At 36.1% G+C, this 25,936-nt stretch overlaps 1 long non-coding RNA gene across 2 annotated transcripts; it reads right to left on the reverse strand.

Annotated features, from left to right (window-relative positions):
- Nucleotides 1–22,070: 22,070 nt before the first annotated feature.
- On the reverse strand, nucleotides 22,071–25,929 carry LOC103462439 (uncharacterized). Of its 2 annotated transcripts, none has more exons than XR_533346.1 (3): nucleotides 25,826–25,929; nucleotides 22,363–22,466; nucleotides 22,071–22,271 (listed from the first exon to the last, which is right to left on the reverse strand). It is a non-coding gene; the product is annotated as an uncharacterized LOC103462439 (long non-coding RNA). The 2 variants fall into 2 exon arrangements; XR_533347.1 differs by lacking the exon at nucleotides 25,826–25,929 and adding an exon at nucleotides 23,436–23,642.
- Between the last annotated feature and the right edge of the window lie 7 nt (nucleotides 25,930–25,936).

A 25,936-nucleotide genomic window follows, 5' to 3' on the forward strand; every position in this document is an offset into this window, starting at 1 on the left:
GAAAAGCAGTTTATCTTAATCAGTTGAGAGGAAGTTTTGAGAGGGGGTTGATTTCCTCCAGCTGATCACTCCTGTGTGGTATATAAGTGCAGAATGATGTGCGAAAATTTGTGGTTGCACATTTTACTCTGGGAAAGATTCAGATTTATCAGATGTGTGAAGACAATACCTGGATTTCTGCCCTTGCAGTCCCCTGATTTATTTTTAAAATCCCCCTTTTTTAATTGACAAGAAAATTATAATTAGATTTTTTTTTTGAAAATGAAAACATCTGTATAAGACATATTTGTTCATGAATTTGCATAGTATATAATATAAATAAGATTTTATTTAAGTAAATAGAATCTTAGACAAATAAGTATTAAAATAGCTGAAACTTTTTAAAAAAATGCAAAAAGCCATGAAAGCATGGCTTTTTGCATGCAAGCATGCAAGAAGTCTGATTTAGAAGTCTAAATCAGACTTTTAATTTAGAAGTCTGATTCTAAATTAGAAGTCTATTTAGAATTAGACTTCTAAATATTTTAAGTCTGATTCAAGTCTGTTTTCCACTCACAATATTCCATGGGAAGGGCATTTATTATTTGACTATCAGTAACTGTTGTTATAACAAAAAATATATCCAGTTACCTTTGTGCAGACAAACATATGGTAGTTACCAGTTATCACAGTTTCATTCAATTGGACATGAGCTGGCTGCAGCCTGCAGGCCTCGATCCTTTTCTTGCATTACTCCAGACTTCCTTTGGGTTTTGAAAATGCAATCAATTGCATTCTGCCCTCTACACGGCTGTCAGGACTGTATGCTCCCCACTGACTACATTGGACTATGATTTCCTACTATTGTACTCAAAATCTTTGACTGCAGTTCGATAGCAATGATGAACCCGCGCAATGTTGACAGAAGTTAACATTGTACTTCGGGATAAACTGCGACTGCCGATTGGTCAGTTGTTCACGCTGCATTTGGCTCTGTTAAGCAAAGTGTTCGGGCTCTAATGTGATTTGTGTATTTTTTGTGTACATGTTTTTACTTTTATCTGTTTAGCAGACTTTCACACAGTTTTTGCAAACAAAATATTTGAATCTAGATGAGTAACATATGGGGCACCACAGGCTTAGTTCCGGATCCTTCTTTAGTCTCCTGTGAAGTCTCCCCCCACATCTTATCATTTGAAAAAATAGATATACTTCTTATCACATAATGCTGATAATATTTTATTATTGCTAACTGAAGTCGACTAATACACTAAGCTGTTGTTGTCAGTGTTTTTTATTCAGCTATGTTGTAATCAGAAAAGGGAGTAACCATTAGTATTGCTGAATGACCTCGAGTCGGTCCAGAACGTAAGACCAAGAAACTACATTGTACATTTAATGGAGGCAGACACACTCAAAAGCATATATACCAAAAGTAAAGTTTGCAAGTTGGAACATCTTTCCTTAGAACATGGCACTGACCAATTTCATTTAATTAGGGGAAGTATGAAAGCACAACTGAACTTGGTCATTCTTCATAAAAATCTGAAGATGAGAGGACTGTGGATTTCCAAACAAGACATCTGAACACACAGCCAAGAAAAGTATTTCTTGGTTTCAGAGAAATAAACTAAAACTGCTGGTATGGCTGAGACTTAACTTGTGTCAAATTGGAAATCTTTGGAAAGATCTGAAGATTAGAGTGCATGGAAAGGCCTCTCAGAATCTGAGATTTGATGGCAGTTTTGGAAGATCAGATCAAAATCCCACCTGCATAATGCATATGACTAGTTTCTCCATGCAAGGAACATCTTAAAGATGGCTTTTTCTACAAAGTATTGCATACATTTTTTTTACTCATCACTTAATTTGTGGACTAGTTCACTTAAATGTCTTTATTTGTGAAAAATTCAAGTTGTTGACATCTGGTGTGAAGTCTAGTCTTATTAAATAAGAAATATTAATAATTGATCAATTAAAATTGGAATAAATATTTAATCAGAAAAAAATATCAACTCATTTCATACTTATTTTAAATATTTGTTTCTTTATGTTTCTGACGTGTTAGAGCTTTAAATAACATTTTGTTGTCTAACATCATCTGATCAGACATTATCGATAATACAACAAACTCATTAAAAGACCTGGAGGAACAGATCACCTAAAGCTGCGGCTCACAAATTGTCAGATATGTTTCAATCATTTTTGGACTGACTTCATCCTGTTGAGTGTTTTTCAACAACAGTTGATAGCGTTTGATTTTATAACTTGTTTTTGATATAGAAGCTATAGTGATAGATTTGAATTTGCATGCATTCAACTATTTACATTGTGGCTGAAACTGATTGCATGTTTATTTGGACATAGTGTAATATTTTGAATGCAGATGGACAGGAGACATGATACACAACAGATTGTTGATCATATTTGCACCTGTTTTTTGCTGTGTGGAGTATTCTGCAAACGCTCCGACATGTTATTGACATCATGTTGCTGTTGACAGGATCAGAGTGGTGAAACAGCAGGTGGCTGACTGAATTCTTTCTGAAGATGTGAAAGGGTTAGAGACATTTTACCATTTTACCATTTTACCACTTTACCATGGAAAAGCAGTAATAAGGACAGTTGTTCTTCTGTGGCTTTTCATTTTCAAAACTATGTATAACTATGTATAAAACAAGTTTGTATTTGCTGTCTCATTGACCCTGCATCCCCCCAAAAAAGATTTTACTCACTTCTTTGGAGTTGTAAGCAGACTTAAAGCATACTTTTTCAAACACCGGAAACTTTTTAAAGAGCAGTGACTGCAACATTAAGAACATACTGTGCAGATGCTTCACATAACTTCCTGTGTGTCAGAATGCTGGGCAGGGGGCATTGCAGGAAATTCAAAGAAGAATATCTAAATAACAACAATAAATATTTAGCTTGAGTAAACCAGACAATATACATTAATTTTTTCGATCCAGATTATTGCGACTATAACCTACTTAGCAATTGTTTTTGCTGATTTTTTTTGTCCAGTAAGCTCTTTACTTTATTGTTCTACATGTCTAAAAATTACAAAACAGACCGTTGCCACTCATGACCAGTTTGACCCTCTGAACTTCATTCTTGTGTACTCACTCTTTGACCTTTGCCTGGTAGTAACTAGTATCTGGTGAGCATTAATGGAAGTTGGATGCAAGCGCTTTCCCCTCTCTGTCCAGTACTTAATGACAAGAGGCCCGCATGACCTTGTCTGGCTATTTTCTATTTGATAGAGGTCACTGTACTGGGGTCCCACAAGTCTTTGATGTATATCAGCTCAAGAAGGACCAGCGCTGAAGCACCAGAGAAGGCCAGCCAAGCACAACCCCAATAGAGAAGTTTTCCCATGGTCCTGTGTCCATGAACAGCTATTTCAGGGAACCTTCACTGAACAAACACTTGCAAAAGTCAAGCTAAAATAAAACAGTTAGCACTGCCGCACAGTGAAAAGGTCACCAGTTCAAATCTGTGCAGAACTTTCTCTGTGCCGTTTGTATGTTCACACAAGGATTGTGTGGGATTTTTGTCAGTGAAGAAATGAGTAAGAAGGAATTGCTCTTGCTCCATATAATTACTGTGCCTTACACTTCTTAAAGATGGTGAAGTGTATTTTGCAACCTCAAATTTCATTTCAGTAGCATCCTGAAAAAAATATATGTTTTTAGTTTGATTGCTTGGTTGTTTGACAATATGCCAAACGTTGTGTTTTATAGAAGAAGACTAAAGGCCAAAGGGTAGTGCTAGTATAAACCAAACACTATTAAATCCAATGCCAAAGCTCCATCAATTCCTCTCTGATAAGCGTGTTGGATAGTGAATGGATGGATGGATGGATCAAAAATAGGTCAAACAAAACTTGCAGTTGGAGTCACTTTATGTATTTGCCATGCCAATGTAGGTACATTTTTCAACTACAATCTAACATCTCCAGCCTGATGTTAGTCTGCAGATGTTAGACTTTGCCTACTATCATATTAGGTGATGTTATTATTTTGTCATTGTTGTGACATTTGTTTATCACTTGCATGAATGTGATTGTAGTGGAAAATGGGCTTGAAGGTATCTGTATGATGTGAGACCATGGAATTGTTCAACATGTCCAAAACAATCTGTGGCACTTAATATTAGAGTATCCTAGAGTATCGAATGTGCAAAAGCATAATGTCAACAAATAATTTTATTTCTTCTGCTAAATAACAACTAGAACTATCAAATAAAGACATTTCAGTGGTTGGTTTCTTTAGAGTTCATTTACTGTTCTACATATTTTTATTTTTTGGATGAGATTAGGTGGTAGCTGTTACTCGATGAGTCAAAGTAGCGCTTATCTATTTGTCAGTGCAGAATAACAGTAATGGTGAAAATGACAGTTATTATTAAATACATTGTTCAGGCTTTATAATCTTTGGCTGTAGGCAAACACAATTAGAGGAATCAAATCTTGTATTGACAGCTTTCAGTAACCACATGTGCTATCAGTACCAAAAATGCAATCAAGATTACAGTTCACTACTCTAGTTCTACATAGCTAATACATGGGGAAGTTTGTAACAATTTAATAACTTACCTGAAAATATTAGCTATATAGTTTGTGCCTGATTATATGAGTGCAGAGGTGTGTCTGAAGGCAAATTTCTGTTTAGAGTCTGGCTAGAAGGATAGTACTACCAATACTTTAACTATATTTTAGTTAAGGAACCGTACTATCCTGTATTGCTAACACACATTCAGAAGTATGATTTTTCAAAAATAATGGTAAAAAACAGATAAGTGATTTTGGGACATGATGTATCCAGAGGTGCGCTTCAATGCTCAGTGATGTAGTGGAAGTATCACCACTGAATTCAGGGTTGGATTATGTACTTTGTATCAGAGCTCAGCCTGGGGGTTTTTGTTAGTTATTTAATCTCCCCAAACTCATAGAACATATTTGAAACCCTGCAAGCAGGTGTATAAGAAATGTGCAGTTGTAACCTTTGTCGGCATATGTATGTTTGATGAATTGTTCTTTTTCAACATCAATAGGGTTTTTAAAGTGCAGCAAAGGCAAAAAGGATGCCTGAAGACATAAATATGGCCATTTGCTCAAACAAACACTTTACATGTTATTCTCCCTTGTCCATCTCATTCCATGCTGTCAGTCCATCTCTCTACCATCTCTGTCTCTGTGCTACTCTTTCCAGATAAATGTTTCATGAGACAGTCCTCATATTCTCTCTTGGAATAGATATGTCCAAAGAGATTATAAGATACATCACTCAGTCAAATTTACCTTGGACCACACATTTCATGGCCCAAACACAAGTGCATCTTCAACAGAACTAAAATAGGAGGGGGACAAACAGAGAGGAGGCATATTTTATTACCCCAAACTGACTGTCAAATAGCGTCTGCAGTCAAAGAATTATCAAAGGGTTTATCCTTTTCAGATGTGGAAGTCTAAAGTGGGTCACACTCCACATTCACGGTAATATCACAGTAAATATTCACAACCTTATAATTATTTAATCAGCCCCTAATGGAAAAGATCCCCACCCCAAATATAGGCCCACCTCTAAACTTAATCATTTGCAAATCTGTTAACAGTTGTAACTGTAAACTTTGTACTGTTTTTCTACATGTTCTGCCTGTCACACTAACAGGTATGCGTAGGGAAATGTTCTAAGTGTCCCACTAAGGTACACTTATAGGCCAAAAATTAAGGTGCTATCTGAGGATTTTATAAAGAAGAAAAAATAAGTGATAAATGATGAAATCTCACTGAGCATAGAATTTCATCTGCAGTTCATACCTGGTATTAACATGCAAAGTATTTTTCTTATTTTAGATCAGTTCGAATCAACAAAAATATTTATACTCACTAAATGAAAAAAATATTGAAATGATGTTAATCTAATTAATTTCTGGAGAAACTGAAAGGTTTCGCTATAATGTGCAAAATGGCATTCAGAGGAAGAAAAAGAAGAAGTCCACCATTATGAAGCATAGAGTGGCAACGTGATGTTAGGAGGGACTAGCGAACTGATGTGGCATCATGAGGAAAAACAAAAATATGTGGAAATATAAAAGTATCTCAAAACATCAGCCAAGAAGTTAAAACTAAATATATTGTTTCACCGTGTCAAAATTGTTCTCAGGCTAATGTTAAGTTGTTGTTTTTTTTGCGATTGTTGCAATATGTTCTTTACCTCATTGTCAGAGAAAGGAGTCATATTTTCTTGTGAGTGCAGCAGTGACATGTCACCCATGTAACATAATAATATATGCTTGCATCAAGATGAAATGTGTTAACCATATGAACCTTGGCTCTCTGTTAAGAGCCCTGCTGTTTAATCTGTGGTAAATTATACTGTCTTGCCTGCCAGGGTAATTTGTCAGCACGTATGAGGCCTGTTGGCAACAGGAGAGGTAGGGACATTGTTGATTTTATGACTTCTAAGGGTCAACCTTTTCTGTTTCTGGTCCACTTCAGGGCATTACTGTGGGTCAATTCAAAAAGGCTCATACCAAGTCACTGACTCGTCAAAACCCACGATGCATTATATGGTTATGAAAGTTTATATATGACAGTTGAAAGATGTGTTGAATTGTACTGGACTCACCTCCCTCACTGCAGAGAATGTCTTTTGTAGATCAACTGGAGATACAAAAGTTTTATTGAAGGTTGCCTTCTGAAAAACACATTTTACAATATTCCTTTCAATACGCTGGTCTTTTTTTGTCTATACCGGTTTCTCTATGGTATTCTATTTTCAAGACCAGTTTTTAAATTTTAATGCAACATAACTTCATTGCATTCAGAGTGAGATCAAAGTGTTCTGGCTCTCTGTTTGATGTATTCTCCATTTGAAGTTTTTCTTCCAAAGACAGAGAGTGTAAAACAAAAGTTTACATATTCTTGCTTTTGTGGAAGCTCTTCTTCTGTGCAATGCATTGATCCTCTAATAAAAAAATAAATAAAAAAGACCTGGGTTTTTCACTTGTGCTGTTGCATTGTCAATACGAGGCCAGGAGCTTATTCATTGCTTGTGCAAAGGACCTGAGCTAAAGCCATGAATAAAGAGAAATTCAGAAACCATTCACATTCACATGGTGCCAGTCTGAACCCTGATGACAGGTCATATGTGAATTTGTTGTTTAAGGCTGCCCTGATGGACAGCCACACTCCAAGAAAAGAGTCTCTCACAGACAGCGATTGACAGATAAGAAACAACAGTGTTGTTGCAGTGCTGAAAGGGCCAACCCCGAAATACAAGAGGTGTGATTAGAAGCGTAAAACAAACATGAGGAAGCTCAAAATGAAATCTCACATGGCCACAGGGGAGGAACAACTGTTGATGTGTATTCATTGAGAAAATAGAACCACTCAGCAGCTGTTACAAATCACTATGCCGGCCTGTGTGTATAATGGTCTGTGGATGGTGGCTGGAGGCTTACTGTGATTACTCTGAGTGAGTGTTTCTCCGTCTACACTGGAAGAACTGGCTCTTTCTTCCATGGCTAAATTAAACTTCCCTCCTGTTCTAAGAGACGGTGTTAAATGTAACCCGTGTTTTCCGGGGATTTCACAGGTAACCTCAGATCTTTTTAGCACCAGCTTCACACATTGTAGTGGAAAGGTCCAACTCTGACAGAATTGAAAAAGTCATTATTGTTTACAAAAATGCTTCATGTAAAAGATAAAGTTATTTTATAACCAGGAGGTCCAAGTTCTCAAATGTTTACCATCGCTGGGGGAATCCTTTTTTGACATGTAAAATAAATGACACCATAAAATCTATTTTCAAATGTTGTCCCCGTTTTGTTTGATTGTTGGCTGAAAATAAACATAATGCATGAGCAGTGGAATGTAAACATAATGGCATAATAGCTTGGTTGCATAAGTACGGGCATTCAAGCAACTTTTTGTTGCATTATTTATCACTTCCTCTTCTTGATTTTATTAGTGTTATCAGTTATAGTGAACCTTAATACCCTGAATCAGCAGAACCTCATCCTCAGAGAGCAGTACAAATAGTTCCACCACAATATTTATTTTCCATTGTATGGTGAAGAGAATCTGGAGAATCTGGTGTTTCATAGGAAATATGAAACACCACTTGCACTACAAAAACCTAGACATTTCTCCAAAACCGATTTAAAAAGCAAAACTGAAACTGGTCAGGAAGACTGCCAAGAGGCTGACAGCAAAACCAAAACAGCTGCTGGAATTTCCAACAAGGACTTCAGTTCATTATGTGGCAACAGTCTGTTGTGTGCGTTACATGCCTGGTTAAGGAAAGACTGAAATCTTTTCTTCCACAGAAAGCATCCAGACTAGACCAAAAGCTCTTAAAACTGTTCTGGTGAAAAATGTTATAGTTTGATGAAACTAAACCTGAAGTCTTGGAGAACAATTAAAAGTTGTGTTTGGCACAGAAACGCACCATGCCACTAAAAAAATAACATAAACAGTAAAACATTCTGCCGGTTTATTTTTTCTTCAGCTTCTGTTTTCTTTACTATAAATGTGGATTAAATTAACAGACAAAATATCAGTCAGATTTGACCCCAAAACTTCACCTGTCTGGTAGAAAGCTGAAGAAGTGATTTGGTTTGCCAAGAATCTGAGTGAGACCAAACAAAAAGCTCGGATGGGTTTTAGGATGGCAGTCATTCTCATTCAACCAAATGAGATAGAATATTTATATTTTATTTATTTGTTTTCAGCTAAATAGTAAACTAAATGACAGATATGAGGTGGAAATCATAATAATCATGGTTTCACGCATTTAAATCTCCAAAAACTTGGAATTTTACCCAGGGTTTGTACATTTTGGTTAGCTCCTATATTTCAGCAGCTTACAAAAAATAGAATAGTCAGACTGGACACTTTTCTAATTATTAGTGCTTCCTACATTTCACACACCAGAAAAACTGAGACAGTGAATCTTTCTGACATGTGGGCACTTAGCTTCGATTAAACATCTGGGTTTATTGTCATTCACCGACAAGTCAAAAATCAAACCCAAAGTATTCTCAACATTGCCATTTTATCTAAAATCAAGGATAATTTATAGGTTTCTCTGTTGTTTCTTCTCCTCTCCTCCCTTCTTGCTGTGATGTCTACCCTCTTGCAATGCATTAGCTCATCAAGTATACAGTACACAAAGAGGAACTCCCAACTGTTGACAAACTGTCTGTCTTGGGGATGTAATACAGACATCAATGTTGTTATGTTCAACTATGACCTTTGTCCCATGAAATTATCTTGAAGGAGCCTAACTTGTGTCTCCATCAGATTACCCTCTCAAACTTCCAGTCACTTTCAAGTTCTTTCCACTTGAGCAAAAACTTACCAACAGCTTGAAACTGAATGAACTCCAACATAGCTTGTCCCATAAACTCAGTCACCTTATTTAAATGCATCTTCTTGTCTGACCTTATCCACAAAGCTGACTCAAGTTCCACAAACATTACCAGAAAGGTTCAGACCAATCTCTCACTACCAGCCACAGTCAAACTCTGGCATCCTTGGATACACAGCGCTCCTCTGGGGCCAGACATTCCTCAAATTATTCATCCTCTTCAACACCTCCAGATCTCCTCTAACTACATGTTCTTCTCTTTCAGATTATTCTCACGGCGCTCGACTGAAAACATAGACTTTGTGGTGTTACTAAACATGATTCAAAATTTCAGAAACCTTGTTTTGTAACCTAACCTCTTGCTTCAAGGTGTAGCTATGCAAAAGAGTCTGATATTTGATCTCTCAGACATCACACACTTAAATTAATTGGAAAATAAATGAATCACAAATCATAACATCAAACATGAATTTGCTCCAATAACTGAAAAAAAAATACTTACATTAAGAAAAAATATGACTATGGAAGAAGTTATACTCATGGAGAAGATTTCTGAGCTAAGTTATAAAGTGGTTTACAGTGCACTGTCAGGCAGCTTAGACCTGATGGATATTTGTCCTCAAATGCCTGTATCCTGCATCTGTTGTTTTAGCTATGTCTACACCTAAACCAAAATATTTGATGTTGGTTGGAGAAATGATCCACAATTTCCAAACCTTGGCTGAAATGGGGCTTGTAATGCAAGATTTATCCTTCAAATCAACATCAAAACCCTGAGACATTTGATAAAGCAGAAGGAGGTCATAAAGACCAAGACATTGTTAGATTATACGTTCAGGCCACCACAGATGAATTGCTCATAATTGAAGTGCAATCTTCTATTTTCTTTGTTTTGTTATGGGGACCACAGTCAGTGCGTGGTTTCTTCACAGGTTACATGTATTTATCTGCTTCATGTATTTATCATGGCATGATGTGGATTCTCTGTTCAGCTGGTTGAATGTTATTCAAACCAAACGAACCAATCCCTCATTTTGTCCTTTGTCTACCTCAGACATTATTGAAACAACGGAATAATGTTTTGAGTACAAAAAACACATCTGCTCACCATGTCTAATTCCCCTACTATCCATATTATTCACATCCAGCATGCTTTTATGACAAATTTGTTCATTTCATCCACTATCCAAATATCCATAAAAATACTTTCACTAAATAGCATCTTCCTATTATTTTATTTTTTATTTTTTGCTTAACAAATGAAGATGGGAATGAAAAACGTTAAAACATGAGACAGTATTTGAATATTCTCAATGAACAATGTTGTCTTTGACTCATATCCAAACCCATAGTATTATCATGAGCCATTCTTTTCTTTCCTGCAATTTCATATGGAAAGGTTCAGGATGGTAACTCCTCAGTAATAATTAAACTGATGGCCTATTATGTTGTATTGCAAATCAAATCCGCTTAGCATTTGGCAGTAGCTGAAGTGTGGAGTGTTGGCATTAGGCCAGCCATGTATCACAGACGAACGCATGCAGGTGCATTGTAACTTTGCTTCCCCTGGCAAGACAAAGAAACAAAAAATCAGTGACAAGGACAGGATACAGTTCGGAAAAATGGCACAAAATGGCTTGATCTAACCCTGTCTATTAAGCAGGTGTGCTGGTTCTCAGTATGTACAGAAGCTCACGCACTTCTGTAAGCTTCTAATGTATCAGTCATGGCTCGATGTGGATAATGATGGAGCATAACCTTTCTTTGCTGAGCATTTCTCCAAACTAAAAACACAACTTTTTTTCCAAGTCTTGTGAGTTACAGTATATGTTTGGTTTCCTTTTACATACTGATTAGCTGTATTCAAACTTGTTTATAACTAAGATAAAATAGTTTCTGCTGCTTTAATCTTGCGGTGATATTGTCAACTTTTGCAGTGTTTACCATTACTGCAGTTGTTTGTTTGCTACAGTGTTGTTTATCCCTTGGTTTCCAGTATATTTCTAAGCTATTGGATGCTGTTTAGTTGTCATCAAAAGGAGCTTCTCTATGAAAGTTCTTCTGTTTTGAAGGAGAACTGAATTTCAACATTAAAAATTAAATGGTATATTGCAAAACATCACTTCTTGGATTTGGGGCAAGTGTTAGAGCAGATGTTCCACCAGTGATCTGTAAATAAGTGGAATTGTAGATAAAGACACTGAGGAGGCTGTAAGATATTCAGGAAGCAGCCCAGCCCTGCTTCAAATCCACTCTAAGAAAATGGAGCAAAAGCAGTCAAAAACTGTTAAAGGGTATTTGATTCTTGCATCTTGTTGTAGTTCCACTTCCTCTCCCTTTCTCCTCAGACCCTCTCGGATTTCTGCTTGAACTCGGAGTGGGGGTGATGTAAAAAGATCTTGAAGAAGGCTGGGATATTAAATTAATCGTTGGTGGGGGGAAATATATCACTTAAGTATGCATAAGAGTGAATAAATGAAAACAAACAAACATATATAAAAAGTATCTTCAATAGCTGATGCATTGCAGTAAAACTTGGATGCTTTGTGATTAGTAAAAGAAGAGTGAGCTGCCCTCTGCATGGCTTGCACATTTAATGGAATATATAACAATTGTTCCTCAATCAGACCAAGTGCTTGTTTAAAATGCAAATCCGCTCTTGTCTGTGACATGCTGTAATTAGACAGAACAATGATGCATTATTTCTGTGATCTTTGTCAGCACTCATCAAGGGGCTTTAAGAATGGGACAATGATTGACCACCTGGTCCTGCTCCTGTAGCTAAATTTATTAAACACACTTTCTTTAGAAAATCAATGCACAATTGTATGAGTTGTACAGGGTCAGACTTATTTTTTATGAGAAGGCATAATTAGCCTGACCTGTGGCTTATAAAAGCTTCTGCAGCATTACTTTATCCAATTTCTTAAACTGTTTAATGTTTTAGAGGAATCTAAGACAGTCTCCAGGTTTGTGTGAGGACATGGTTGTATATGGTAAGGATATAGTAAAAATCTTTAAACCGTTTCCCGTCTTTAAAAAAAAAAAAGCTAATCCTAAATGTTTTATTGTATTTAATTAGCAAAATATGAACACAATAGTTGTAGTTTTAGATGCAGTACATGTCTTGCTTTCACTTCTGATACAACGTACAACTATTATTTCAAAGTTGAATGCTCTGTGTCTTGCTTGGAATTTCTCTGCAGAACTTTAAAAAAAAAAACATACTTGGTTTATTTGTAGTACAAATGCTCCACTGCTTATTTTCTCTTTATTCGGTTGGATATGTATATATTAGATGGTCTCTTTGCATATCTGATGAAAATAAACTGTTTTATTTCTATGATTTTTTTGGTGTATTGTGTTAATTAAATTTAAGCAAATAATTATTTGAATTTGGCTACATAATTGCACATCTAACATCGACTTCATAAATTAATGGCAGTATTCTAATATAGTACTATACAAACTTTCATCAACAATTTCATATCCTATACAAACTTTCATCAACAATTTCATATCCTTCCACTCTGCTATTTTGTGTAGATATAGTTTTGGAAGCATTTTGGTAGACATTTTTTCTGTTTGATATTTTTTATAGGTCATGTTCAGATGTTGAGAATTGTCTCTTATCGTTTTGTCAGTACCTGACAGAAACCTCTGCATGGTGTAGTTGCAAATTTGGAAACAGGTTGCCTAGATTTTGGTTAACTGCTCTAAATTGGTTCCATACATTCACTATTCTCACAAGTAGTGCAGATACAAAATAATCTTACTACTTGTACTACTTGACATACTACACCATTTTACATAAAACTACTTACTTACTTATTGAGTAAATTAACTTATTCAACGTTTATAGTGATTGTTTTTAATCAAATTTAGGGAAATTATAAAGTATAACAACTCAGGGAAATAGACAGAGAGACGGATATCTATACATTTTGTTAGATCTACCAAGTAAGTACATAATGTGTAAAAAATAACACTGTCAAAGCAGTTTAAAAAGCAGCTTAAACTCCGTATTTGTTTTCTGCTTTAACATTGCTGAGTATAAATAGGGAACCTTATACACTCTGGGTCCATTTCAGAAAATGTTCTACAGTTTGGTTTAGAGCATTTTGAACATTCAGTTGTTTTATATTTTGATGTAACAGCTGAAAGTGAAGTAATTCTATGGCTGATAGTGAATTTAAAATGCTTGCGCCAAACTAAGATGTTTCTTCTGAGGGAAAAAAAGCTATGTTTATACAACGACTTCACTTTAAAATTTGCATCTCATAACACTGTCATGAGATGCAACAAAGTGGGGGAGTCTCTGTGTCTGAGCAGATTAAAACTGAGTGAGGTTAGGGTTAGGGTTAGGGTTGGGGTAGGGTTAGGGTTAGGGTGGTAAATAGTGGTGCCAGGACTTTAAGACATTATTTTTGATTGACTAATAACTTACAGAAAAAAAAAACAACCAAAAAAAGTATACATTTTAAATAAATGTATACATTTTAAATAAATGTATACATTTTAAAGAAATGTATACATTTATTTGTATTCTGGAAAGTAAATCCATGTACCATTTGAACTTGTATTTAACTGAGTAAATATCAGGTGTCCCAGTGCAAATTAATGCAATTCATAATGATCTGTTGCTACGGAGCGCTCGCTGAGAACTGAGGGCAGCAGTCTCCAACCTAATGACTGGGTTTGTGGTTAAGCAGTGGTGGATAACTGGAATTAAAGTACGTTGAACGCTGCTTTTGAGAGTGAATTTCACAGCTGATTGTTACTCCTTGAGGCCCAACATTTCAAATCTAACACCAAAAAGAAAATATCCATTAATACTGAGACACACTGATGGGGTGTCAAAAAAAGAAACACATCACCTGACTGTTTGTTATGGCAGCATGCTTTTAAAAGATTTTTTTTTTTCTGTTTTCACTTGATTTTTTTATTTTTTGTGGTTTAGAATGCAGAATAAGGAGCAGAGAAAAATATTCATCTTGTAGAAATGTGTTAACAATTAGGATTGGCCTTTGAAGTAAAAGTTTCAATTTGCATTTGCTTTACTTACAGTTAGAAATAAAATATACAATTTAAAATTTGTTAAATTCAAAGTGAAATGTAAATGTAACTATTTACAGATAAATAACACCTTGAAGACTAAACAAAGTGGAAAGGCCCTACAAACCATTTTATCAGCTTTTCACATCTGCTGAATTTTCTCCTGTGGAGATACACAGACATTCCAGCTGAATTCTGGAATAAAGAAATATTGTACAATAATTTAATCTTAATCCCACTCCACAAAAAGCAAGTAATGATGATCATAATAAGATTAGTATGCTGAGTTTTTTTTTCTTCAAGTGAGACTAGTTGAAAGAGAAAGAGAGTGTGTTGGGGGGGCTGCTTGTGACTGGTATGAGGGTGTCAGGAGCCGATGCAAATTAGCAGAGCAAACCAGTGTAAGACCAAATCAGAGAAGAAAAAAAATAAAAATTGAATGACTTGGAGAGGAAGTGAGAAGGGATGCTGGAGTGTGTTGAGTTCACAGCTTGGGCTACTTTCACACCTGCAGCCACTGAACTTGTTATGCACTCAAACATACACACACACACACACAATATACATTCTCTGTCACTCACACAAGCCGGATGACAAGCTCATGACACAGCAACAGCACACCACAGCATGCCACTTCTCTATCCACTCAATCAGTCTTGCTAATGACATGCAAATTAACATCCCGTTGTACTCAGGTCACATCCATCACAGTAACAACTAAACCCATTCCTTTGCTTGACTTTGTGCGGTAGAAAAATTGTGACCATTCCCTAATGTTATGTTATGTTGAATTTCTAAATGTATTCAGCCAACATGGGTTGTATTTCAACAAAACTGTGTTTTGTTATGACCAACTGCAAGCATACGACTTTTTCTTATCAGTTTCATTGATTGATCAGAGCACAGACATAATGCATATATCTGACATTTATTTGCTGTCATAATGTTCTGTCATTTGTAAACTCTGAACAGAAAAAAAAGAAATGCCACCTGCCTTTCTATTTAACTCAAGAGCTTGGGAAAATCTGTCTTCAGGCTTACGGATTGGATTGCTCAAGAGCACATGAAATTGATTGAAATTGTAAGCAGTATACCTTTGAATTAACGCAATTATTATCCCTTTGTGTGTGACATCAAAAGTAACTGTTCCACTTAGATTGAGGAAATGACTGGTGCGCTTGAGTTAGTCGCAAAGACTTGCATCGCTCTTTAAATTTTAATTTCATTTGAATACATCCATAATCATTATCAAAAATTTGAAAGGAGGCTATTACAACCATTTGCAAGGACTTCAAAAATGTTTTACAACAGGCTTGGAACATCAAATGTGAGCATAGCTGAATAGTTTTGAAATGCACTCATTAAGGCAATTGAATAATGTTGTGGTGTAGTGATCAGAAAGCAGCTTGTGTTCAAAGATAAGTTAAATTATGAGGTGTGCCACATAGAAAAACAGATTCCTTTTTAAGTTTCTTCGTTTTTTTGTTGGCAGTTTTGCCACATGTAATTCACACATCTTTACTTTCACGTTTAAAACAAGAAACTCAAAATGCTTTCTCCAGGAACTCGATCAATGATGCTAATTTGAAGGTTACCAGCAATAAAAAGATTTAAAATTAACAGATATCTCGTGACATCCAAATCCTTTGCTAAATAAATTAACATCCCTATAAATTGACAGGGTTAGTTTAATTTCCACTTGAGCCCATATTAAGAAGTGTTTCCTTTAATTCCTCCCTTACTTCTTACTGCAACCAGACAAAATATTAAATACATATACAAACGTGCCCAGTCCAAGAAACAGCAAAAAATTCCCGTCCCAAGTAGTATGCTGTTTTATAATAAAACAATTTCATATGCACATGAAAAAAAAATATTTTGCTTAACATAGTGATACATTTATGGCCATGTTAGACATTGGACCTAGAAGGAAATTGCTCTTGCAACGTAGCATGTGTGCATTCCTGCCTTGATGTAATGCTCTGAAAATCTATCTTAAAATTAAATATAAATAAAAACCGGAAGTGACTCATTGTACCAGATTGTAATCAGTTCCAAACAAAGATGCTCATTAGAGTTAAAGAATTATGTCAAGTTGCCTCATTACAATGGTCATAAGCATTTTAGCATTACAAATAAGTACAGACCAACTGTATGAAAATGCTTCACCGAGGAAAGTACAAATACCTTTAACATTGAATTTAAAAAAATGGTGAGACAGGGCAGCCTATTATTAAGATAAGCAATTTCATGGCAAAAAAATTCATCTTGGACTTATTGTAAACAGGAGTACACTGTTCTCTGTGTACTGCTTTCAGACCCAAACCAGTTCATAGAACATATGTTCATAGGATGATACAAATTGTTTCTTTAGCCAGGAGTAAACTTTCTGAAATACTTCCTGTCTATGTCTCATTATGTCTTTCTGTAAACAAAAAAGATCCTTCCTGATCCCCTCAGCCTAACAGATTGTCATGCAAACAATTAAGATTATTGACTTGGTCCTTTTGACTAATTTATCGATGAATTCCTTTCAAAGTAGCTGCAGGTATCTCTCATTATATAGAAGAGAATTTTTCTGCTTTTGCTTTAGTTATAAACTCAAGAGGTTGCTTATTAGAACATAAGAAATATCTTGCCATTAACTTATATATATATTTTTGTCGCAAAGTAATTTTAACCTTTCATCCCAGTGAAAAATCGCACAGTTTTAGAGTTGTTCTATAACACTATATAGATATTCCGGCAGGAATAGAATTCAATATGTCATTCCAAAACGTTTCCTACAGAGAATCACTCCTTTCTCTATAATTTCCATAGAAATTTTGTGTGCAAATGCGGTAATAGACACATTTATAACATCAAAAGGATTCAATTTTCTTTTCAATCACGTAACAGTATGAATAGCTTTTTCCATTGAATCTAACAACGAGAAGCCATTACCACATGCTAAAGGATGGGTTGCCGCCACTTGCTTTTATGAAAGTGTGTCAAACAATTTTTCATGTCTCGCATTTGTTCTTACCAAACGGGGTCTGTCAAACAGGTTTATTTCTAATTTGTCAGGCAGAGGTCATTTTTATTTTAAATTGGTCACAAAGTCATCAGGAAAGTTTATGAATATACAGACCCCACATACAATGTATACTTTTGTTTTAGTCTCTTCAGTATGTCCTTTCTGAAAGAATTTCACAAAGCCCTCTGATGATAACAAGAATATGTTAATTGCAGCTGCTAAATAATTTGGAAATTATGACATGCAAAGCAAGACTGTGATTGCTCCATACTGAGCATTTTTGTTCGCTCTGGATATGGCTGGTTTTCAAATGGATGGGTGATAAAAGCAAATATTTTCACCTCAGCCGTAAAATGGTTCAGTTTGGAGCACTTTGTTGAAAAGGTTTGCAGTAAATGGCTGGAAGGGGGAGTTCTTCATCTTTCAAGCACATTGTGGCTGGACCATTCATTTCTCCTGGGCTTTTTGTGCTGCTGCACTGGAATATATTCAGATGCAGCAATTTAGGAGAATAAAAATTAACTGTAGACTAAATTGTTCAGCTTTGGAAACTTTTTCTGGAACTTTATAATTATCTGCTTAAATAATCATCTGCTACAAGAGGTTTTAATTTATTAAAATGTTCCTTTTTTATGTGGGCTGAAATAACATTAAGTGGCAATATGAACAGAGATAAAACTAACATTTGCTTTAGCTATGTTATTCCTTGCAATTTAAAAACGAAAAATAGACTAGCATCCTTTTTATTTATTAACTAGAAGCATCCTCTATTTTTTCCTATTCTCAGGAAATAAAAATGTTACAATTTAATAAATGAACCCTATTTGAATCTTTATCTTCCTCTGAATGTCAAACCAATCAAGCTAGTAATCTCAAACTTAAGCATGGGGAAAATTGTGTTTAAACTTTCTCGCTTGAACTGTTTTGGAGCCTATTTTAGTCATTTAAACACTGATTCTTTGTTGGAATTGACGTGTTTATTTGTCCCATTGAGTTTATAGACAGATGTAGAAACAGAAGATAATAATTAAAAATGCATTTAATAATCATAATTAACATTTTACATGGATTGTCGAATGTCTGCAAGTACTCTAGTTTCAAATTTGTAACTTCACTAATAATTCCCATAACATTCACTGATTTTCCAAAATTCTACATAAAAATCCCTGATGTATTGTTTTGTGTGAATAAAAGTACTTACTATGTTGTGTTATTTATTTTTTTTATGATTTCTCAAGCATTGGTCTGTCAATTTGATCTACTCAATGATATTATGGAGTGAAAAATAAATAAAATTGATTTTAATGATGTTCTACTCACTTGTAAAGATGTAAATGTCACATATACTGAAACACGTGCTGCTAAATTTATTCAGTCTGGATATTTATTCTATGGTTCAAAACAAGTCCATTTCTATGAGTATAGATTTATTGAATCCCAGGAGGGATTGGTTCACTGAGGAAATCATTGTATCACAATTATACAGCTACAGCCAGTTTACTCATTCTTTTTGTGTCTCAGAGGGTCTTAGGTATGAAGTCCAATCAATGATCTATGGATTTAAATAATCTTTTTTAAGGTTCTTGTTTTTCTTTTATTTTTTTTAAGAACAAAACTGACTATTTCTGGATAGTATATTAGAGGAATAACATTTTATTAACTGAATGAAATATGTTCATCTCCTAAGCATATTGAGGCAGAGAATGAGTTTAATTCCTGGAGTAGCCTTTATTTTTTAGATCTAACTTGTACCTTTTGCTGCACTTATATTTGTAATACAATTAAACTCATAGTGAAATAAAAGCAGTAGGAGGGAAATACCAACAACAGTGTGTCCCAGTAACCCTGTGTTACTGCAATGATGATAAACTCCAAAACTACAGTGAGAACTATAATAAAGGTTGTTTAGCCTAATTTCTTAGGATGTTTTTTCTCAACCCTCAGATTTTTCATATGAGCTTTCTCTTTTAATTTTTTCACAAAGAAATGGTCAAATGTTTTTACTGGAAGCATATTTTTTTTCCTGACGGCTTCGATTTTTTTCGGCCCCAGGAGAAGGCTAAGAGGAGTCGTGAGTGCCATAGCGCCTGACATTATGTCGACTTTATTTCTCATTGTAGTGACAGAGTAGGTTCTCCAATGTGGATAACTCTATGTCAAGTCTGCTGCATCGCGCTTATTATTGATTCATAGAGAACAGAATGAACTCCTTGTAAACGTATGAAAATGCATTGAAGTGTCCATTCTCCTTTCCTAAAATCACAGCTGCAGCTATCTGCTTTTGTCACTTCTAGTCTCGCATTTTGCCAGCTCAGCTTTTAAGGCTCTGGCAGGCAGGTTGGAGCTTATATTTAACAAAGCTGACAGGCTGGACAGTAATGCAGTTGTCTGGGCTTTTATTTCTTACTTGGGATTAGGTTTTGAAAAGGCACAGTACATTAGAATAAAGTGCTTTCCGACAGGGCCCACATGAAAGTTGAACTGCGGCCATGCATACCCACTCCAACAGCACATACAGTAAAAGCCTGTCCTCCTGTTTTCCATGAACTAAGGACTCAGACTAATGCCTATTTATTAATAGAGGCAAATTTGGATTTGAATAGAAATTGCAAATAACACCAGTATGGTGACATAAAGTTCTGCAGATGAGGTCCAAAATCAGTACTGATTTACAAAGGCATGCACTGCTTATTTCAGTAATGACCCAACCTCACCAACAATACTGGCACAACTTCTGACTTGAAGTTACAGATCACTTAGCTAAACTTAGCAAAGTAGGAACCAGTTCATTCATTGTTTAAATTATTCCTCAAATGGCCTTTGCAAAATATAAAGGTTGATCTAAAAGCTAAGCAGAGCTCAGACATCAACACGTTCTAGTGCTAGACTTGCTTGATGAGTATGATTCCAGAGAGTAACAAATTAGGGATAGAATATCAAAAATACAAGCAAAGTCCAGTGAAATTTTGGAGATTTGTGCAATGGTGCTAAATCAGTGCACAGTTGCAATAAATGCACACTTACCTAAACAGTTTTAATGTCTGACAGTGTAAACATAGAACCTTGAATAGTTTTACTGATGAATAAATTCTATTTGGACAGTGAAATAGCTTATTTGTAGTTCCTTAATGATTTTTCCAAGATAATACAATGCTCTCATAAAGCATTCTCTGAACAAAAACGTCAATAATTACATAACATCTTGAATGCTGTGTTGTTCTCTTTAGTTTAAAAGTTGCTGCAGTTGTTGAAATCATGAGTTTTAATTTACAGCTATATGGTGTTAAAGCTTACTTGCTAAATATTATTTGCTGTTGGATAACATGTTATGTTGATAGTACCCTTTCTTTGGATAGGAAAAACACAACAGAAACTTTACTGAGAAAAGCAAATAGATCAAATGTCATTACCTTTTTTAGGTTTTTGGTTTATTTTTGTATAAAGTGATGTAGTCATGATACATGTTTCTGCTCTAATACTTTTCAATACATTTGAGATTCTAGACAGATTAATTACAGGCTATGGGGTAATCCCATTTTCAAAAGAGCTTGTGAGTTTAATGGTTACCTTAAGTTGCGGCAAACAGAAAATGATTTCCAGACAGCTGGTCTACTGCACATCATTTGTCGGGATGAACCCAGAAGACGACTGTGTAGCTACCATCAAACTGCCTTTACAAAGTATGGGTACTATAATTTTACATTATTCCACAAATAAAACTGACATTTTCTTTACCTTACAGCTTTACTTACTTGATTCAGTCTTTTGAATGATCAGTCATGAAAACTCATGTCACTCGATTGATCTTATTCTCAGGACGATTTCCCTTGCTTTAATTATTTGATTTGACCTGGGGCTAGAATGCACCACGCTGCCCCTTTGTGATGAATGTTAAGACTTAAATACAAATTATATGTCTAAACAAATCCTAGGGTATCATGCTGTTAAGTTTCTACGAACACATTTTAAAAGTAGCAAGATTTCCGGGACAAAGGATCAAATCTGAAAAATACACAACTAGTATAGAAACAAAAAGGACATTTTGACTAATGTGAATGATAATGGCCAACAACAATAGTTTCAATAGGGAAATAGGAAATTACTAAGTATCGTCAGCCTGGTCCATTAATGTGGCTGGGATATGAACCAAGACTTCCTGAATTGACAGGAAGCCATACACATGTTGCCACTGAGTGATGGAGTGTACACAGGAAAAGGGCGGCGCTGGTGGAAGCTCGCGGACCTGGCATGCCCAGACAAAAACATTGTGTAATGAGCGCTACTCAGTGTGTTTAGAGCCTGGGACGGCCATTCATCCACACCAGTCAGGCCTCCATAGCAGTGATTAGCATTGTCATCCTCATTTCCAGGCCCTCTAAGCAGATGGCCCGCAAGCTGGAGGTGCCAACGTGAGAGTGGCTGTTCTCCCTCGCATAATCACTCTCTGGCCTCTGCTCTCATCTGTCCTTTTTATTTCCATAAAAAAGTATTCTTGCTGAATTTGTATAGCCGTTTTATATTCATTACAGCTCTGGATTATCAGGAGCTCGCCTGCCAATGCCTGCGCACTGACGAATTTGGTGCTGGTGACGCAATTGTGGGGCATCTTTTGAGTAACTGGTATTGGCACGGCCAACTTTTGATCTTTTTAATCAAGAAGAATCAGTTTTCTGCTGCAATATAAAAACACACGGCGGCCAGAGATGACAGTTCAGCTCAGGCGAGGGAGAAGTCTTATCAGCACACTGCCTGGGGCGCTACAGGGCTGCCGTGGGCTCTTCGCAGCCTCGGTAGATACACACAGCAATTAGACCCCACTATGAGGGCCTGTGGAGAAGAAAGTACTGCAGACAAACAGGATATGGCATGTCAGCTTGATACCATATCACCACGCGCAAATGTCTGATAAACTCATTTAAAACCTTTGACAACAACCTTTGACATGTCTCACACGGCCTTAGTTTGCCTTGCTGTACTTCTACTCTCCTCATCTCTCCTCTCCTCAGCCCTCGTCTCATCTCAAAGCCAAGATGATGGACCTAATAATTAAAGCAATTCTGTATGAGCTGGAGAGCTCCGAACCATCTGTGTGTGTCAGGCTCCTGACATGATACAGAGGGACAGCACAACTATTAAATATCCATCATGCCACGCCACATCAGTTCTAATGCAATGAGAAACACATGAGTATGTCAACCAAGTCCCCTCCCTTCCACAATGATTAAAGGACTCTTTAATTTCAAAGACAAATAAAAAATGTACGATCATTTTATCAAAAATGTAAATGACCTGTCTGTTTGCATGACACTGACAGAAGATGGAGCCGGTGCTAATACGAAACTCTGTACCGAGCCGTGAACAGCAGCACGGGGACTAGAGCATGCTCTCTCGATGTCCATTATTGTAACAAGATAACATCCCAAGCCGTACGCTAGTCACTTAGCAGCTCATTTTTATCCAACACTTTAAAGTTTTATGGGGTTACAAAAGAAATCCTCGGCAGGACAAGGATGAAGGTTGCCATGTAATGAACTAATGGCACAATGACATGTATTTATTTTGGACTAATTATAATATGTACAATAAAAAATATATTGGTAATAATGATAACCAGTGAATCTGAGAGTTCAAGCTTGTGGAATCTCAGCCTTTACTTAACACACAGTATTTACTTTACTTACTGTTAATCAGAAAGGTATGAGAGGATAACATGTTTTATGTAAATACATTTTATAAATAGAGTTCACCTATGTGTAATATAATCTCAATATATGGTCAGAGATAAAGCTGTGTAAAAATGTAGACATTTACATCATTAAATTAATTGGCTGAAGCACCGTTTAGTTCAGTATCAGCATTCAGTTCACATCTGAAAACAGTTAAGCTGATTCCAATTAACCTGAGTAAAAGGTTAGTTGGGGCTTGTCATAGCAATGCATAGGCAGGCACCTATTGTTCTATATCTCAAAATAAATGCCTCTTCCTAGTACCGTTAATACGGCTCGTACCTCTGCCTGCCCCCTTCACAACATATATATCAAAACGTGAGGCTTGATCCCGTGAAGGGAGCTATTGCATTTGTTGCCATTTCGAGTAACTGTGGCGACATAATTAACACAAAGCCAACCAAATTCAACTCAAAACAAAAGTCTGACAAAACAGTGTCACTCAAAATAGACACAGCCCCTCTGAGCTGCACTTTAGAACTACAGACAAGGTGGAACACTCCGTTACTAGTCCTTTTCCTTTTGTGTTTCATTTACCGTTGTCATAGCAACTGAAATAACGGGTGCCGGGAGGAAAAAGAGCGACGGCGGTTCTAGTTAGCTGTGGTATAAACCTACTGTACAGGAGCTGAATTGCGATCTGTGTCAGTTATCAGCTTTGAAATAAAACGGTTCTGGAAATTGTTGGAAAGTAATATTGTTATGTTGTTTAGATTGTTTTTACGTTACATGAGTTGAATCTGTTTAGCTTGTGTCTTTCTGTGAACATGTTGGTGTACAGAAAAACCCTCCCAAATATATTGTATATTTTTTGACGTAGTAGCAGACAGGGTAACAAATTTGGGTTATTCTGAAACTTAAGTGTGTGACATAAGCTATACTTTTGTATTAAAGGACCTGAAACTTTTTATTACAGGAATAAGTATATTGTCTAGAATGACAAAGAAATTAACATGGACACAATGACTATTTTGAAGAAAGATCAGATATGGTGCTGTTTGGAAATCTTAAATATTTAACCAGAACAGATTCCAGGAGGATTAGTGAAGCACAGATTTGTTTCTGCCTCATCACTCATACCTGCTCTAGACTTTTTACAGGAAAATCAGCATCTGTTACACTGACACCAGTCCTAATGTGTGCAACCCATGCTACAATCACAATCTTTAATATGTTTTCTGGACATGTTAGCATCAGGGCCGCTGCTTTAACCTCATTGTATCTCTGAATAGTGCTGTTTATGTTATATCTTATATGCATATCATCTAGTGGTGGCAAAAGCAACAAAAAACTATTATGATATGTACTTAAGATGGAATATGTGCGCACATATTCATGACATGCTTTGATTCAAGTAATTTATCTTCGATTTAATTCCAGTACTGAAAAATTAACTTCATACAGGTGAGTCTCTCTCACCTGAGAATGTGAACCTAGTGGGCTGATTCTGTGCCCTCAAATATTTGTTATGCTCATGTAGAAGATTCATAACTTAAAAGTTACAGGAACCTACAAGTTAACTTATAAGGAACAGGTCTGAAAAAACAGTCTCTGTGCTAACTCAAGAGAGAGATTCCTTCGATGCATCAAAGAGTGATATCATCACTGATGATGTCATTGTTACCATAGGAACTAAACATTCTAATGGTGCATTCACACCAGCGTCAGGCGAGTCTGGTTTATATTCAAAGTCTATGTGAAGTATTGGATGCGCTGGACATGTCAAACGCTCCAAACGGTTGAAATGATGCCGCGCTAGACACTCGAAGAGCGCCGCAACGACCCTCGATGTACCTCGACGTACCTCCACATAGAGTTTGAATGTAAACCAGATGCACCTGACAATCAAAATGTGTTTGGTGTGAACGCACCATTATATGTCCAGTGTCATGTTAGGTCCTCCATATTAAGACCTAAGACTTGTCCTAATATGATGGATTCATTGTTTTGGGTCAGGGGTAATGTTTAGAGGTAAGATGTGAATTAAGGTTTAGTTAATGTTAGGAATAGNTCCACCATATTAAGACCAAAGACTTGTCCTAATATGATGGATTCATTGTTTTGGGTCAGGGGTAATGTTTAGAGGTAAGATGTGAATTAAGGTTTTGTTAATGTTAGGAATAGACTTGGTTTGGGTTAGGGAAAATGTCTGGGTTAGGCAAAATCGCAGCTACTAAAATGAAGGGAAATCAATGCAAAGTTCTAAAATGGGTCGAAATAGATTTGACAAACCTGTATAGAATTTTATTTTCTAAATCATTCTATAAATAATGATCATATAATGTTAGGTTGTTTTTCTGCAAATTGCATAGCTGCAGTACACTAGTAGTCTAATGCGTTGAATGTGCTGAGACACATTCAACGCATTAGAAACCAATCAGAACCAAAAGTTAGTCTTTTGGTTCTGATTGGTTGTTTCTGGACAGTAGCAGAGCTAAATTAATTTTCACAAATTCTCTGTTTCGTATTCTATTGTCAACTGTTTAACAAATATTCATCCATCATCTAACATACATAGGTATGTTAGATGATGGATGAATAAGGAACTTGTTAATCAGTTAAATTGATGATGATGAATATCTGTTAAACAGTTTGAGGCTTTGCCAAATTTGTGCAAAGCCTCAAATTTTCATAATGCAAAGTGTTAGCAAAACCTGGTCTTGKATACTGACCTAGGTTAGTGCCAAATGGGTGTGGGTCGCTTTAAAGGCCGAGCCGGGCTTAGCTTGACCTTCTTGCCAACGCCAACATGAAGACCCTCCATGCAACCAGTGGAGTTTGGT

This window comes from Poecilia reticulata, linkage group LG3, assembly GCF_000633615.1.
Source record: "Poecilia reticulata strain Guanapo linkage group LG3, Guppy_female_1.0+MT, whole genome shotgun sequence".
Lineage (NCBI taxonomy): Eukaryota > Metazoa > Chordata > Actinopteri > Cyprinodontiformes > Poeciliidae > Poecilia > Poecilia reticulata.